The 16,630-nt window shown below is 47.0% G+C and overlaps 1 protein-coding gene across 1 annotated transcript in view; it reads right to left on the bottom strand.

Moving 5' to 3' along the window:
- ITCH (itchy E3 ubiquitin protein ligase) overlaps positions 1-14,349 on the bottom strand; it is a 52,164-nt gene extending 37,815 nt beyond the window's left edge. The window contains exon 1 of the mRNA XM_018556192.1: positions 14,273-14,349. The gene's annotated coding sequence lies outside the window, so the exon portion shown is untranslated. The remainder of the gene's footprint in view (positions 1-14,272) is intronic.
- Positions 14,350-16,630: the final 2,281 nt, after the last annotated feature.

The following is a 16,630-nucleotide window of genomic DNA, read 5'->3' as shown; positions in this document are numbered from 1 at the left end:
CCCCCCCCCCACACACACACACACACCCTCTTATTCTTGTTGCAGTGACGGAAAGACAAAAGGCCTCCAGGACAATTAGCAAGGACAAATTCTGCCCTCTAAGGTGTAGAAAATTAAATGATGGATGCCCATTGTGTGTTTACATGAATGGAAGTAGCAGCCAAGCCTCCCAAGCAGGGAGCACTGTCCACTCACCACTGAAAATCTCTCAGGGTCATTAGTAGGCAGTAGGGGGACCTTATTTTGTTAATTTACACAGCTCTGCCACACCATTGAGGAACATGGCGCTGTCCTTTTTCCAGCCCCAGACTGGACAGTGAAAAGGCAGCAGAAGACTGAAAACGTTTTCCATCTGCTCTCTCCTTACCAGCATGCTTCCTGTCAACAAAATTGCATGCTGCAGCACAAGTGCTTGATTTAGGGCCCATTCAAAACATATGTTAGGCTGCTCTTGCAAAATGGTCTTGCTTGCGCTGAAAAACTACTACATGCAGTGCTTTTTTCACCGCAGTGGGCCGCGGCGCAGTAAACCACATTGCAACACACCCTAATAAGATTTTACAGGGGGGGGGGGTCGACAAATTAAGGCCGGTGCAGACCCACGCGATGCGGCACCGCGCAGGCCTGCACAATGCAGGCCGCGATTGCTGCGTGGCCCCATTGAATTCAATGGGGTGACATCCGCTTGGCAGTCGCAGAAAAAAAGATACAAGCACCTTTTTTGTTGCGATAAGCCGCGATCGTGTTCAAAAGCACAGGCGGAATCGTGGTGGGAAACCACGCGATCCGCCCGGCGTGACTGGGGTGCCATTAGAAAATAATGGCACCCACAGCGCGATCGGTGCACACGTAGGAGACTCCTGACCAGGCGGCAAGCCGCGCAGAATCGTGCCCAATTGCAACGCGGGGAGGAGACACCTAGGTGTGCACCGGCCCTCATATGGAATTCAGGAGCCAGGAGTTTTTTTTTTAAACATCAACTAGAGAAAACCTTTAAAAGTTAGGCGCCAGCTGCATTGCTGACCTGGCTCCTATGATTCGTCTAGCCCTGTTGTAGTATTATCTCCCATATAAAAGAACACATGGAGTCCGGATCATATATGTTTGACCAGCTACCATCTGGAGCCTTCCCGTCACCTGAAAGATAGATCTACCGTAAGAAAGTAACAAATAACTTGCATTCCAATAGATCACTTATCTGGAGAACCGTACCACGAGGAGGATATCTGATCCTCTCCCTGGGCCACTTAATGATTTATTCATGTCCTATATCAACAACAATGTTCTAAATTCTGTGCGACTGCCGATGTCTCCATTCGTGCAGCGGAGAGGATGTAAGAATATTATTTTCGCTTTGTGTAAATGACAATTCCAATAGAAGTATTTACAGCAGAACGGGCAAATAGAATCTTAACCCTTGCAGTGGAGCTGAAGGGACTGGTCTAAGAGTCACCTAAGATCAAGGTTCGGGCGAGTATAGCTTTGTTACTTTAGCCCCCTAGACAAAATGAGCACTGAACCCTTGTGTGGCAGTAGCCTCACTGTAAGGGTTAAGATTTGATTAGCCCGAATCTCCACTGCCGCCGCTTGGGATTTAAAATTAACAGCCAATGTGTTGTCAGCTCAAACAGGAAGTTAGGAGCAAACGGCATTTCTGGAAGATCAGCAGGTATTTTTCAGTACTTGCAGCAAGGGTGGAGAAAAGCAGGGAGGAACGTGCATTGTTTGCAGAGATGTACCTTATATTGTTAGGTTTTCTTTCATTTTCCTTATTGTTCCATAAAATATAGTACCGTTTAACATGGAAACTGGCGCATTCTAGAAAAAAACAGGAGCTTCGCTGAGTAGTTGTCATGTCATCCCGACACATGAAATGGATGACACGAGCACAAATCAGTTCCTGCACCGGAATAAAAGCCCCGGTGCTGCAAAGAACCTGCGGACATACATAATGCAGAGCTGTGTCCTTACTGCTTACAGAAAATCAGCTTTATACACTCGGCTTCCTTTCACAAGGAAAATAAATTGCACATCTGCTAAAATAAATATCCAATTCACTGAGAAACAATATAAAAGATGCGTCTGGTTTTCCTCAAATTCTCCAGCAAGTGTGCTATGGTAGAAAAATATAAAACGCTCATCTATTTCATCGCTGATTGCTCATGCAGGGTAATGATATGGATTTTCTTTTAGAGCTCATTCACACCAGATGCAGTGCGTTCCGGTCCGAACGCACTGCCTCGCATTGAGGCAGGCTCACTTTTTTGTGGGCGTGGCGGGCCACTGAAGTGAATAGCACCATAGCCACGCACTCTGTCCGCCATGCGATGGCCCGCACGGGATCGCAAGGCACATTGTGCCTGCGGTCTGGTGCGGTGCGATCAAAATAGTGCTTGCAGCATTTTAATCGCACCGCACCAGACCGCAGGCACAATGTGCCTTTGATCCCGTGCGGGCCATCGCATTGCGGCCGGAGGGCGTGGCTATGGTGCCATTCACTTCAATGGCCCGCCAGGCCCCCTCCTGCCCCACAAAAAAGTGAGCCGGCCAGAACGCACTGCATCTGGTATGAACGTACCCTTAGGGCTGGTGCAGTCCTGGGCGATCTGTGACGTGCACAGCCCCATTGATTTCAATGGGGTTAGAGCTGTGCGGCAATCGCATAAAAAAGATATATCCCTTTTTTTTGCGACACATGACGCGCAGCTTTTTTTTTTTTTAGCCGTGATCGTGTTCTGCATGGGCAGAATTGCGGCGGGAAACTTGTGCGACTGGGGTGCCATTAGAAAAAAAATGGCCCCGCCAGCAGAATCGTCGGTGGTGGGCGATTCTATGGCTGCGCGGACATCCGCGTGGTTTTGTGCATGATTGCCACGTGGTCACGGATCGCCATAGTGTAAACCGAGCCTTACACATATGACTTATATCTGCTGCTTAAAAGAAAAATAAAGCTAAACCTTTTTTTTTTGGCTTTAGTCCTCTTTTGGGTCAAAGGATAACATTTACCAATATACCCCTGTGATCCAAAGTCAGCATCTAGCAGCACTTAATCCTTGCAGTGCAGGGGTAGCCCTACTGCAAGGGTGAGATTGTCATTTGCCCGGAGTTCTTCTTTAAGACAGCCCACTCATTTTACATGGTTATTTTTTTATTTTTTTTACAACAGCACATAGTGCATTCTTATGCGCTGCAAGACGGGGGGATCTGGCTCATAGGTCTGCATGAGGCAGCTTCCACAAGCCAAAGGATCTCCATGCTATCCTTGCCTTGTCGAAGGCCAGGTTCACACCATTTTCTGGACCAGATCTGGAAAGCGGTGCATTGCATTTTGCTGCATTTTTACAGCGATTTTGCCACGTTCTGGAGCTTTTTGTTTTCCTTATTTAGCTTAAAATAGGCTTTCAGGTGCGGCCCAGTGTGTTTGCATGTGTTTCCATACTTTCCAGTGTATTCCAGACCAGAGAAAATGAGATCAGACCAGCAGTATTTTTTTTGTCTGGTCCAGAACGGACTGCGCTGGTGTGAACAGAGCCCAGAAATACCATAGGGGTACATTGGGATGCTTTTCTGGACCTGTTCTTGTCTGGACATGATCCGGGCATGGTACGAACAAGCCCTCAGAGGCTCAGACGGAAAGAACCTCTCCCAGGATGTGGATGTTTCTGATGCATTCAGCCAATTACATCATACTTTTTTTTCTTTCCAAATATTAAACCCTGACTAAACATCTTTAGGTTGCTTTTGTTTTTCTTGTTTTATAAAACAGTTCAAACGCCCCTTACGGTTACTTGACCCGCTGTTGCAGGGATTAGTCACTTGTTGCACAGAGAACCAGAAAATCCAGAGTCACAAGCATCAGGAAGGAAGAAGAAAACAGAACAACTTTTCTTATTCCTGACATTTTAATACTATAACAAGTCAAGAATGTCCTTTAGGCAAAAAGAAGAAAAAGAATCTGGTTCCTAGAGACAGACAACAGCAATAATTATAGAAGAGATCAAGCTAATTGATCATAGATAAATGTACAGCCTTGCCATGTGATTCCATGAACCAGAGTAACTTCAAGGTGACTTCAGACCAATAGTAAAGTCCAACTGTGGGCAAAAGAACCCCCCCGCCCCAAAAGGTAAAAACAAAACACCCTTGCAGTGGCCCAAGAAGGAGATATTACTTACCTCACCTCCTGATCTCTCCTCCCTTGCGGTCCCCTAGCATCACAAAGTACAATGCAGGGGTGTTAAAGGGATATTAACCCCTTCATGACTGAGGCCCTTTTTTCATTTTTTGCACCCATGTTATATTCCACATTTTAGGCCTGAAAATGACTTAAAACCCCCCAACATTATATATTTTCTGAATGCCAAGACCCTATAGAATAAAATGGTGGTAGTTGCAAATTTTTACGTTGCGCAATATTAGCGCAACTCCTTATTAAACCCCAACATTTAGTGAAAAATTTAATTTAATGCCCCAAAACACAACAATACCAATTTTTTAAATGACATATGAAAGATGAGGTTACAACGAGTAAAACGATACCAAACATGCATAGGTTACAAATTACGTGCGTCCGTGAAACGGCGAAAAACTGCAGTACCCCAAAAAGTCAATAGAAGACGCTTTAAAAGCCCCCACAGGTCATCAATTTAGAGATACCCCAAAATACTGGCCCTAGAATTATTGCTCTCACTCCGGCGTGCGAGGCGATACCCAACATGTATAGCGCGTTCGTCTTTTTTATACGTAGGCGCGTATAAAAATTATTATTATAGAGTCCCGGCGGCAAAAGTCGCCGGGAGTCTGTTTAAACAGCCCCGATGCTGGCGACGTACACTGTACGTCGTCAGTCACGAAGGGGTTAAAGCCCTTATGGGCTGAAACAGCTATTAAGGGGATATTAAAGCCCTTATGGGCTGAAAAGGGTCAACATGTTTGATGCACCTGACATTAAGTCTTATTCCATGAACGAATAAAAAGGATTTTTTAGATGGTGGACTTATTACTACATATACTTTGAGAGACTGAAAAGAGCCGAAGTCATGCACCAGAGTCCCATTTGGTCGGATTGGATGGGAAAGGTAGAGCCCTAGCGTTTGACCCTAGACTAAGTGAAGGAGGCAAACATGCGAAGGCGGCTGGGATTGATTTAAAGACAAGGCTACAGCAGAACAGTTACATGGATGAAGGGGACCTGTCAGAGACAGAACTAAGGTATTACTCCTTATCCATACACCCCTATGAAGGAATATGGGTTTTCCCTAAACTAGGAGTCCCTTTCCTTAGCCCATTGGAAGCTTCAACAGATGCTAAAAGATACTGTCATTTTGCACATTCAGGCAAAGTCCTTTCAAATTAGAAGACCCAGGCCTTTGAGCTTTCCATTGTGTTTCAAGACATAACTTAAGATCTGTGCCAAAAAAAAACAAACACCTGGATTCAGCTAATCAAATAGCTAACAGCCTTCCATTGAATAATTTGTATAGGTTCAGCAACGTTATGCCTCCAAAAAATGAGGTCAGCAGCCTCCCTGAATATACTGATTTTTTTCTTCCCTGATGGCACATTGGGTATATTCCAAGATGACAATGTCAGGGAGCATGAGACATCATTTTCACACATGAAATGGCCACCACAGAGTCCAGACCTCAACCCCATTGAGAATCTTTGGGACGTGCTGGATTAGACTTTAACACAGTGGCCCGACTCTCCCATCATCGCTACAAGATATCGGTGAAAAATGGATGCTGCATGGGGAAAAATGCGATATTGCATAACCTTATCGAAACGGTGCCACAGCGAATGTGTGCGGTAATCAAAGCTAAAGGCGTTCCAACAAAGTAATAGAGCGTGTTACTTTTTTTTTGGCCACGTTACCATACTGCTGCCAGCTTACATCCTTAGAAGAAGAGCGTACCGAAACCCCTTAAGAGTATATTCAATGTCCTCTTTTACTGAATAAGGACTTGGTGCTCCTGCTCTACCATCTTGGACAGAAGCAAGCAAAGCCATCCGCTAACTCTGGGCCAGGAAGTCGGAACAAGCCCTACATTGTACCAACTGACGTACAAATTCCCAAACAGCAGCAAATTATTGATAGTCTATAATAAGGGAGCTTTTGTGCAGAGCAATCGGACAGCCAGCAGACAGTTAGGTGAGGACATGAACGAGTTTATGAGACTTATCTTGTTAAAAATAGACTTAGTTTGAAATAAAACCGACAATAAGACCGGAGCCATAAGGATTACAACTAAAACAGACCCCCAAGTACATGTAAAGCTACCCTTTAAGCTCAGTTATGGAATCTAAAACTAAACTCTAGTAGAGCTGCAACAGTTAATCGATTAAGTCGATTAAAATCGACGATTGAAAACGTTGGCAACGTTTTCGATCGTCGATTCGTCGGCTATCGATTGCTTAGCCTGTTCGGGGCTCCGCACGCGGCCTGAGTCGCACGTCACGCGTCACACCCTGCTCCCGACGTGTCCACTGCACAGGCCGCCGCATAAGCCACGCCCACCGAACAGGCCGAAGCCGCGCACGCTGCTGGTCTCCTAGCCGTGAGCTCTCTCACCCGCCGCGAGCTGCCTCACCCGCCGCATAAGTCATGCCGGCCGCTGGTCTCCTCCTAGCCGTGAGCTCCCTCAGTCGCCGCAAAAGCCATGTCCACCGCTGGTCTCCTCCTCGCCGTGAGCTCCCTCACCCGCCGCTGGCCTGCAGACAATTGAGGGCCCACCTTCTAAAAGTAAGTCAGGAGTGGACTACACTAGAAATGCAACTGTAGTGATCTGGATGTAATGACATCAGCTTATTTTAATAGTGAGCACTTTTCAATTTAGTCAGAATCTCTCAAGGAAACCTCTTATTATTGAAAAGAGCCCTCCCCCCTCCCTTTTCAATAATAAGAGGTTTCCTTGAGAGATTCTGACTAAATTGAAAAGTGCTCACTATTAAAATAAGCTGATCCTTGCCTGCCCTCAATACAAACTAGTGCAACTTGAATGATGTTCCATTTTGCTCATGTGGTTAGCACTTTCCTCCCTGTTCACATAGGAAAGGACTAGCACCTGTTCACTAGAGCTGCAGCAATTATTCAATTAAAATCGACGATCGACGCCGGTAAACCCGCTCACGCGACGCCGCTTAGCCACGCCCACGCTGAGGACATGCGTCTGGCCCTCTCCTCCCGGCGAGCTTACCGACTCGCCGCTGCCCGCCGACAACCAACAACGCCGCTGCTCGCCGACAACACCGTCATTCAAAGTAAGTCGAGATCGGCCGGGAGCTTTTTAATGTTTCCTGTTGTGTTTTTTTTTTTTAAGCGGCACACTGCAGAACATTAGTAGCTATAGAGGAACAACAAACAGCCTGTATAATGTATTATTGCTGGGATTTGTTGTTCCTTTATAGCTGGTGGTATTCTCCATTGCGCTGGGCAATGTATTATTTCTGGGATTTGTAGTTCCTCTATAACAGGTCAATGGTAATCTACATTGCACAGTATAATCATTATACAGCGCAATGCAGAATACATTTACAGAGGACTACATATCCCAGCAATAGTACATTATTGTATAATGTTGTACTATTGCTGGCATTTGTTGTATTCCTATATAGCTGGTGGTATACTGCATTTCGCCATATTATCATTATACAGCGCACTGTAGAGGACTACAAATCCCAGCGATAATAAATGATATACAGCGCAATGCAGAATAAGGCCAGCTATAGAGGAATACATCAGATCCCAGCAATAATACATTATATACAGTGCAATGCAGAATAACGCCAGCTACAGAGGACTACAAATCCCAGCAATAGTACATTATAGTATAATGTACTATTGCTGCATTCCTCTATAGCTGCTGGTATTCTGCATTGCGCCGCTGTATAATGTACTATATTGCACACCACACTTTTTTTTTTACTTCCACCGTGCCAAGCTTGCTCCTGTGATGGACTACAATCGCAATAGAAACTAGTAGTCCATCACTGGAGCCTTTTTGTTTTTTTTATCCGATTAACCGATTAATCGAACTTAATAATCGGCCAACTAATCGATTATGAAAATAATCGTTAGCTGCAGCCCTAAACTCTAGGCAAATATAAAAAGAAACACTGCAATAGCCACTGAGTATTTTTTTAAAGAAACTAGTATAAAGACAAGACTCACTGTCTTGGCATCATCATACAATCCTTGTACAGAAGAGCTCAGACTGGAAGAGGGAAAAGGGAAGCATTCAAAGCCAATGAGGTGCACTGCAGTGGCACGGATAGGCTGGCAAGACGAGAGAGCAACAACAGGAGCACAGCAATCCACTACTTCCCTTTTACCATCAAACCTCAAGGTGGGGGCAAGGAGGTGACCTAACTTCATTGCTAAGCTGCATTACAGAAAAGCCAGGTCACCAGCCCAGCTGTTCTGTCAGGCAGAGCTGTGTAAATCTCCAGAATGGATGGAAAGTGCTACAAATGCTTCGGCAGGTAAAACAGGACCCATATGCATTTGGACCAGCTGTTAGCTTGGGGTTCAGCTTTAAAAAAAAAAAAAAAAAAAACTATTAAAGATATTTAAAACAATGCAACTATAAAGAAAACCCACACTATATTATGCCCCCTGTACCCCCCAAAAAAAATCTAGAGAGGGAGGTTATCCAGTGTGAGCCAATCTAGAAAACGTTCAAGTACTGGCAGTTTAGCGCACAGGAAGTCACACAGGGTTATTCACAAAAGGGTGAAGAGTTTGGAGAAGACAGGAGAAGTGAACAATCTAGGACAACATAGCTGAACTGGAAACATTCTACTATTCAGCTCACTTTCCAGCTCAGCTATGTTGTCTTAGATTGTTCACTTCTCTTCCTTCTCCAAACTCTTCACCCTTTAGTAAAAAACCCTGACAGAGATTCTGGATTACATTTTTGTTCTTCGGTTCATATATACTTCATTTGTGTGTGCCAGCGTCGCCTTCACCAACCCTCCGCGTGTGCCAGCGTCGCCTTCACCAACCCTCCGCGTGTGCCAGCGTCGCCTTCACCAACCCTCCGCGTGTGCCAGCGTCGCCTTCACCAACCCTCCGCGTGTGCCAGCGTCGCCTTCACCAACCCTCCGCGTGTGCCAGCGTCGCCTTCACCAACCCTCCGCGTGTGCCAGCGTCGCCTTCACCAACCCTCCGCGTGTGCCAGCGTCGCCTTCACCAACCCTCCGCGTGTGCCAGCGTCGCCTTCACCAACCCTCCGCGTGTGCCAGCGTCGCCTTCACCAACCCTCCGCGTGTGCCAGCGTCGCCTTCACCAACCCTCCGCGTGTGCCAGCGTCGCCTTCACCAACCCTCCGCGTGTGCCAGCGTCGCCTTCACCAACCCTCCGCGTGTGCCAGCGTCGCCTTCACCAACCCTCCGCGTGTGCCAGCGTCGCCTTCACCAACCCTCCGCGTGTGCCAGCGTCGCCTTCACCAACCCTCCGCGTGTGCCAGCGTCGCCTTCACCAACCCTCCGCGTGTGCCAGCGTCGCCTTCACCAACCCTCCGCGTGTGCCAGCGTCGCCTTCACCAACCCTCCGCGTGTGCCAGCGTCGCCTTCACCAACCCTCCGCGTGTGCCAGCGTCGCCTTCACCAACCCTCCGCGTGTGCCAGCGTCGCCTTCACCAACCCTCCGCGTGTGCCAGCGTCGCCTTCACCAACCCTCCGCGTGTGCCAGCGTCGCCTTCACCAACCCTCCGCGTGTGCCAGCGTCGCCTTCACCAACCCTCCGCGTGTGCCAGCGTCGCCTTCACCAACCCTCCGCGTGTGCCAGCGTCGCCTTCACCAACCCTCCGCGTGTGCCAGCGTCGCCTTCACCAACCCTCCGCGTGTGCCAGCGTCGCCTTCACCAACCCTCCGCGTGTGCCAGCGTCGCCTTCACCAACCCTCCGCGTGTGCCAGCGTCGCCTTCACCAACCCTCCGCGTGTGCCAGCGTCGCCTTCACCAACCCTCCGCGTGTGCCAGCGTCGCCTTCACCAACCCTCCGCGTGTGCCAGCGTCGCCTTCACCAACCCTCCGCGTGTGCCAGCGTCGCCTTCACCAACCCTCCGCGTGTGCCAGCGTCGCCTTCACCAACCCTCCGCGTGTGCCAGCGTCGCCTTTACCAACCCCCCGTGTGCCAGGGTCGCCTCTGCCAACCCTCCGTGTGCCAGGGTCGCCTCAACTACCCTCCGTGTGCGGCTGTCAAAACTCAGAACTTTGGAAAGCAGTGCGTGAGAGTGCACAGCTCGTGTGACTCCATAGAATCACACTGTACGGGGCAAGACGCCCAATTTGAATGAGGCCTAATACTTCTCTCGGCAAAGCTAATTAGATAGAGGCCAAATGAGGAACTAATAACACATTCCTGAAAAATGTTGCGCATGAGGAAGGCCAATGAATCCGTGTGGTGCAATATACATGAAGTGCCGTGAAGATCTTCATACACAGCTAAAAACAGAACAGGGTCTCCTGGGTTAATTACCATTTCATTTCCCGCCCATTTCAATAATTCCCCAGGCTTGATTGTCATAAATTAGCCCCAAATGGACTAATTAACCACCTCTCACAACCAATCACGTTATACCGGAGAGCAGCTGGAACAATAAAAGATGAATCACATTGGGTTGTTTGTTACAATGGGCACTTGTAGGCCTGTCTGTGCACAGAGTGGAATGGTTTGCGTGTTTTCAGTGTTTTGGGATCTGGGTGAGGTGGTCAGTTGGGATTATACATCAGACCAGATCAATCAACACCAACAATTTTACCTGCAAATCCAATTGCAATGCATCACTACTTACAGCAATCTGTCAGCTGCTTCACCTGTCACACCGCAACAATGCCATAGGCTTTGACCCTAACCCTGAACAGGACATTCAGGGCCCTGTCACACCATATCCACTGCGTTCCGGCACGGTCTCAGCCTGGAACGCACTGGATCACATTGATCAGGCCGGGCTGCATTCTGGAACGGGAGGGGATGTGGCAGTGCCATTCATGCCTATGCAACTGCAGGCACGCTCCCCGCCCGTGGTGCAATCGCCTGCACCAGAACACGAAGTACAGGAATGCCCTCCGTTCCAGAGCAGAGCGATCGTAAAAAATGCTGCATGCACTATTTTTTCCGATCGTACTGCACCGGAACGCAGGGCATTCCTGTACCTTGTGTTCCGATGCAGGCGGGGGGGAGGGGGAGACACACGCCATTGACATTAATGGCACTGCCACACCCTCCCACCCCAGAATGCGGCGCAGCCTGATCTAGGCAATTTAGTGTATTCCAGACTCAGCCCGCGCCGGAACACACTGGATATGGTGTGACTGGGCCCTCAGGCCTCATTTACACTGGCAGTGACATACATGTATTTATAGGACATTTATGAATACATATCATTTGCATGTAATGATTTTAAAAGAACTCCGTGATCTTAAAACCCAAAAACATACCCTTGCATAGGGGCTACTCTGGCACTGCGAGGAGTAAGTGCTGGTTTTGTTCAGGGGGCTCAAATAAAGCCAATTTACTTACCTGATCCCCAGGTAGGATCCTTGGGCTAAAGTTCTTCCTCAGAGGTTACCAGTACTAAGAAATATGTAGGCTTCAACTGTTTCCATGAGTGACTGACATGAAACAAGCATGCAGCAAGTGAAGTTGGTGAGCGGTTCGATCTTCTGTCAGGTTCTTATTGCTGTCTGCATAACCGCAATAGAGATTCACTCTCTCCATCTGTCCTGGTGATGACTGTCCGTGACTGGGACTCAAAGTGGGAGAAAATCCAAATTTTTGAGTCGTCACCAGAAGAGAAAATGAGAGGGAAATTCCTTCAACAGAGACATCTGTCCCTGAAAACGATCCGTAGAGAGGATCTAAATCACTGGAGAGATTTTGCCTCACTTCCTGTTGAGTCTACAGGACAGGGAGTGTGAAGAAATCTCTTAGATGGTACACAGGGGACCTTTTCCTACTTATTCCAAAGTGAAATACAAAAACTCTTGGTGTCAGATAGAGTTAAATAGTGAATTTCCGCTGTTCAGTATTATCTTTTATCTTCTTCCCATAAAACATGTTAGTAAACCAGCTGAGCCACCCTTCGCTCCCCTCATTAGAATGTCTCCCTCCCCAAGTGTCCCTCTGACCGGCTATTCCAACACTGTGCTTCAATCCTGATCTGCCGACATGCTATAGATTCACCTTTAGCGCGAGCGCCCTGCCTCGCCAGGTACACAGTGGATGACAACGGCATTGTACGCTTGCAAAAATCAATCCGTTATCTCCGCAGATAACTGCAAAACAACCCCCAACAGGTGACATGACTGCTGCTCGCCGGGTCACATTTCGGCTATTTAAAGCCAGAGCGAGGGCTTCTGCAGTGACAGGCTGTCCATTACATTGCAGTGTTATAGGGAACAGAGCAGGGTGTTCTGGTTTGAGGCCAGGTTCACACCGTTTTCCAGACCAGATCTGGAACGCGGTGCATTGCGTTGACTTTTTTTAATGCAATTTTACTTTCTTTTTTTAAAGTTTAAAATGGGCTTACAGGTGCAGTCCAGTGCGGTCGCATGCATTTTCATGTGTTCCAGTGCATTCCAGACCAGAGAAAATGACACAGTATTTTTTTTTTTTTCCGTACTGGAACTGACTATGCTGGTGTGAACAGAGCCCAGAAATACCAGAGGGATACATTGGGATGCATTTTTGGACTGGGAACAAACTGTTCTGGTCTGGACATGGTGCAGACATGGTGTGAACAAGCCCTGAAAGGAGACATTTAGGTGGGAATTAATTTACCCAAAAAGGCCAACTCCCCCAAATGTAATACTTTAACCTTGGATTGATGATGGTTGGCTGATTCAGCCAATTACTTTTTATATTTCTCAGGGTGTGGTGGGTGAGCAAGGCCCAGGGGCTCACCAATAAATACAGAATTTAGGAGCTAACATTATTATTATAATGTTCGAAGAACAGATGTTCTAAGATCGGTTGCACAATTGGAGAGAGCCTGCTGCAGCGAGGAATATGGTAAGTACGGTAGTAGCCTCTTCCTCAACACCAGGGGTGGCCAAAAGTTGGCCTTCCAGCTGTGGTGAAGCTACAAATCCCCTCATGCCTCTGGGAGTCATCCCTGTTTGTAACAGGCTTGCCATGCCTCATGGGATTTGTAGTTCCACAACAGCTGGAGGGCCGGAGTTCAAATACCCCTGTTCTACATCCTAGAAATAATGAGCATTTAACCCATGCAGGGTGAGGGAGGTCAGGACAAGGGGGTGAACTTGAAGGGTGTTTATTTCCCCCCCTCTGCCTGGAGTTGGGCTTTACATCAGGGCTGGACCAATTCCAGGAGCCAGGGTGCCAAAGCTGGCTCCTGAATTGGCCAGACTTGCTCGTGAACTCCATATTTATTGTCCACCCCTGCTATAAAGGATAAAAGGATAGGACCTCAACCCATATCTTTAAAATAACAACAAACATACCTTTAGAAATGTTTAAACAAACACATACTTCTAGATAATTGCCGGCTTTTTATTATTCGCATTCTTTATTTCTCTTTTCTTCCCCAGTCCTCTGACAGTGGTGTCTAAGGGCAGATGTTTACTAAGGGCAGATTACTAGCTCTCATATTAATTCCTGGATTTTTGGCACATGTGACCAGAGATGTGACCGTGCACATCATCTCAGAGGAGGAAAATGCCTTTCCCTGAGATCTCGTGAGATTACAGATGAGATTTCCCAGCAATGCTCTGCTGATGACAAGGCAATCCCAGTGGGTATTACTTTGCCAAACTGAACTCATGTTGCACTTTCAAAGCAGGAAGTGAATGCTCTGCAAGTGTATTTCAAAATCACAGCATTTTACACCTGACATGTCTATATTATTGATCATCATACATAGAGGAATGCATTGGTAGAATTTGATTTTTGAGTGTAAAGGTCCGCTTTAAATACAAGGTTAATGGGGCACAATATCTGCCAGTTCACCCAAGCAGGTTTAGTCACCTTTGTGAGCTTGCTTTCTATTCCTTGGGACAGATTTATTTTTATTTAACAGAGTACAGGTAGACTTTCCTCTTTTTAAAAAAAAAAAAAAAAAAAAGCTAAACATTATATATTCAACACTGATCGGGGACAGGGAAGTAAGAAAAAAAAAATTACAGCAAAGCACAGCTCAACATCAAACACATTTACCTGTGCTTTCCTTGCGTCTAAGTCATAAAGTTGCATTTAAAAAAAAACTAAAACATTTTAGAAGTATTAGTATTCAGAAAAAAAAAGTTCACAACCTTATTGTTTTCTAAGGCGCTCTCAGGGATAATCCGATTCTCCCTCCTCACAAAGCCGATGGTGATTGCTAGTGACATGACAGGAGTGAAACTGTGCCGTCCGCCGTCATGTGAAGCCAGCTTTCATGATGCAAGCACACCTGATCACGCCCCACAAAGGAGTGGAGAGGAGTTCTGTCCTGTCACCAACAGGCTCCAGCCTGCTCAGCAGAAAATGTGCCACACAAACAGTCATTTAGAGCTAAATGCAACATTTTTGCACGACATAATGAAAACATTATTTGAACATTAACTGTCTTAAAAAAAATAAAGCTCTCAGTGGCAATGCTCTAATGATCTCTAAATCAGACCTAAAGTGACATTACACACAGTCCCATGCTGCTCTGGGCACTTACTGCGGGCTGGCACTTACAGATGCAGGCGCTGTCACCTGTCATGGACTTCGATGGGTACAGCGGCCGCATCTGAACGGGGACACCTGGCATTCCTGCCACAGAAATCTATAGGTTCTCGCAGCAGAACTGTCAGATTGTCCCGTGTGAATGGGGCCTTACTGATCTTGAAAGCTAGGCAGCCAGAAGAGTTTGTTGTCTGTGCCCCCCTTGAGTTACATTTAGGTCCCATTTACAACTAGGCATTGGTCTATTCAGGATGTTTTTAAAAGCATTTTGCAGGTGATCAGCTTTAGGGTTTTTTTTCCATTTGGCCCAATGAAAAATAGTAGCATCTGTGACATCATGCAAAAACACCCGAAAACACTTGTGACATGTGCTGTAAAGAGGAACGTCACCTTAAGGCCTCATTCACAAGAGAAAAGGCCGGCACGTAAGCTCCGTCGTATTGGGCAGCTCCCGGAAAGGACAGGCGCTGCGTGTGATTAATACGCAGCCCCCGTCCTTCTGTATGGGAATACGTGGCCGTAGGAGGCCGTGGGCTCACTCTCAGTGGAGGTCCGTGTATCCCAGCTCGGACACAGACAGGATCCATCCTGTCAGCGTACGAGTACATACACCCGCCCCCATACGGACGTGCAGGGCGGGTGAGCATACAGTGGCTTACGGCCGTGTACTCCCATAGACAAGATCAGGGGCTGCGTACTAATCGCATGTAGCACCTGTCCTTCCCAGGAGCTGCCAAATACGGCCGTGCACGCAGCATGGAGCTGTACGCGCCGGCCTTTTCTAGTGTGAATGAGGCCTAAAGTGACACTAAACTCAGGACTTAAATTTAAAAAATGCATTCAAGTACCTTAACTATGAACAAAAATGTTTCTTATTCGTGTATCACTCAGCTGTAGATCCTCAAATCATCTCTGAATTGGTGTCTGGTCCTTGTCCTTCCTTCTGGAGGGGGGCTACTTGTGTTCCCCATGGTCCCTGTGTGTGTTGTAAAGTAGTCACCGCTCCAAGCTCACTCCTGCGATGGATTACAATATCACTTTTGGTTTACCAATTTGTATTGAGATTGTAGTCCATCCCGGGAGTGAGCTTGGAGCGGTGACTACGTTACAACACACACAGGGACCATAGGAGTATAAAAGTAGCCCCCCTCCAGAAGGAAGGACAGTGTCAGCACATATTTCACTAATGGCAGATGACTCCATCTCCCTTTCCTTCCTAGAACTCCGAGTCTGCCTCCTGGAACAAGCGAAGGTGCACATCATCTTGTCGGCATTACCCAGCTCAACAAAACTGTGACTGAAGGAGCCGGGCGGTTCGGCCAAACAGTGACTACATCCTATTAGATGCTGTTTGCCCAAAAATGTTCTGTCCAGCTCCTTTGATTTTTGAAAGTTTGACAGCTGGCACTTGCGGCTCCTTGATTACCTAGTGACGGACATCTGAATTCAATAACTGGCACTGAAGATTCCTCCAGCCTCAATCTTTATCATGGATGTGGAAAATCGAGTGATTCCTCTTATTCAGCCCATGGGGGCTGAACGGGAAAAATCTACCCGTCTATCCCCAGCGCTAGGGGGCATTTCTACTAATGCACTTTGTTTGAATGCGCGTTTTACATATTTGCTCTGCTGTGGTGCACTTGTATAAAAATCAAAACGCACAAACCAAATAAAAACCGTGACAGGAAATGACTTCATAAAAGTAATATTATAATTTCCCTTTATTGCTCAGCGCTTTAAAAACCAGCAAGATACACAACCTGTAACACCTTAAAAAGACATGCTAGCACACCTAAAACATGTACAATGTGCAAGAGAGCGCTCATTAAAATGCATTACATTGTGCATGCACCCGAAAACAAAGATGAAAATGGTTTTATTCAGATCAATGGTACATAACCAAAAACACATGAAACTGCAGCGGAGAGAATGCCTACCCAGTGTTCTGCCAAGCAATC

Source organism: Nanorana parkeri, unplaced genomic scaffold (assembly GCF_000935625.1).
Source record: "Nanorana parkeri isolate BGI_ZX_2015 unplaced genomic scaffold, ASM93562v1 scaffold227, whole genome shotgun sequence".
NCBI lineage: Eukaryota > Metazoa > Chordata > Amphibia > Anura > Dicroglossidae > Nanorana > Nanorana parkeri.
The sequence above is the reverse complement of the archived record's forward strand: the minus strand, read 5'-3'. Positions and strand labels throughout refer to the sequence as shown.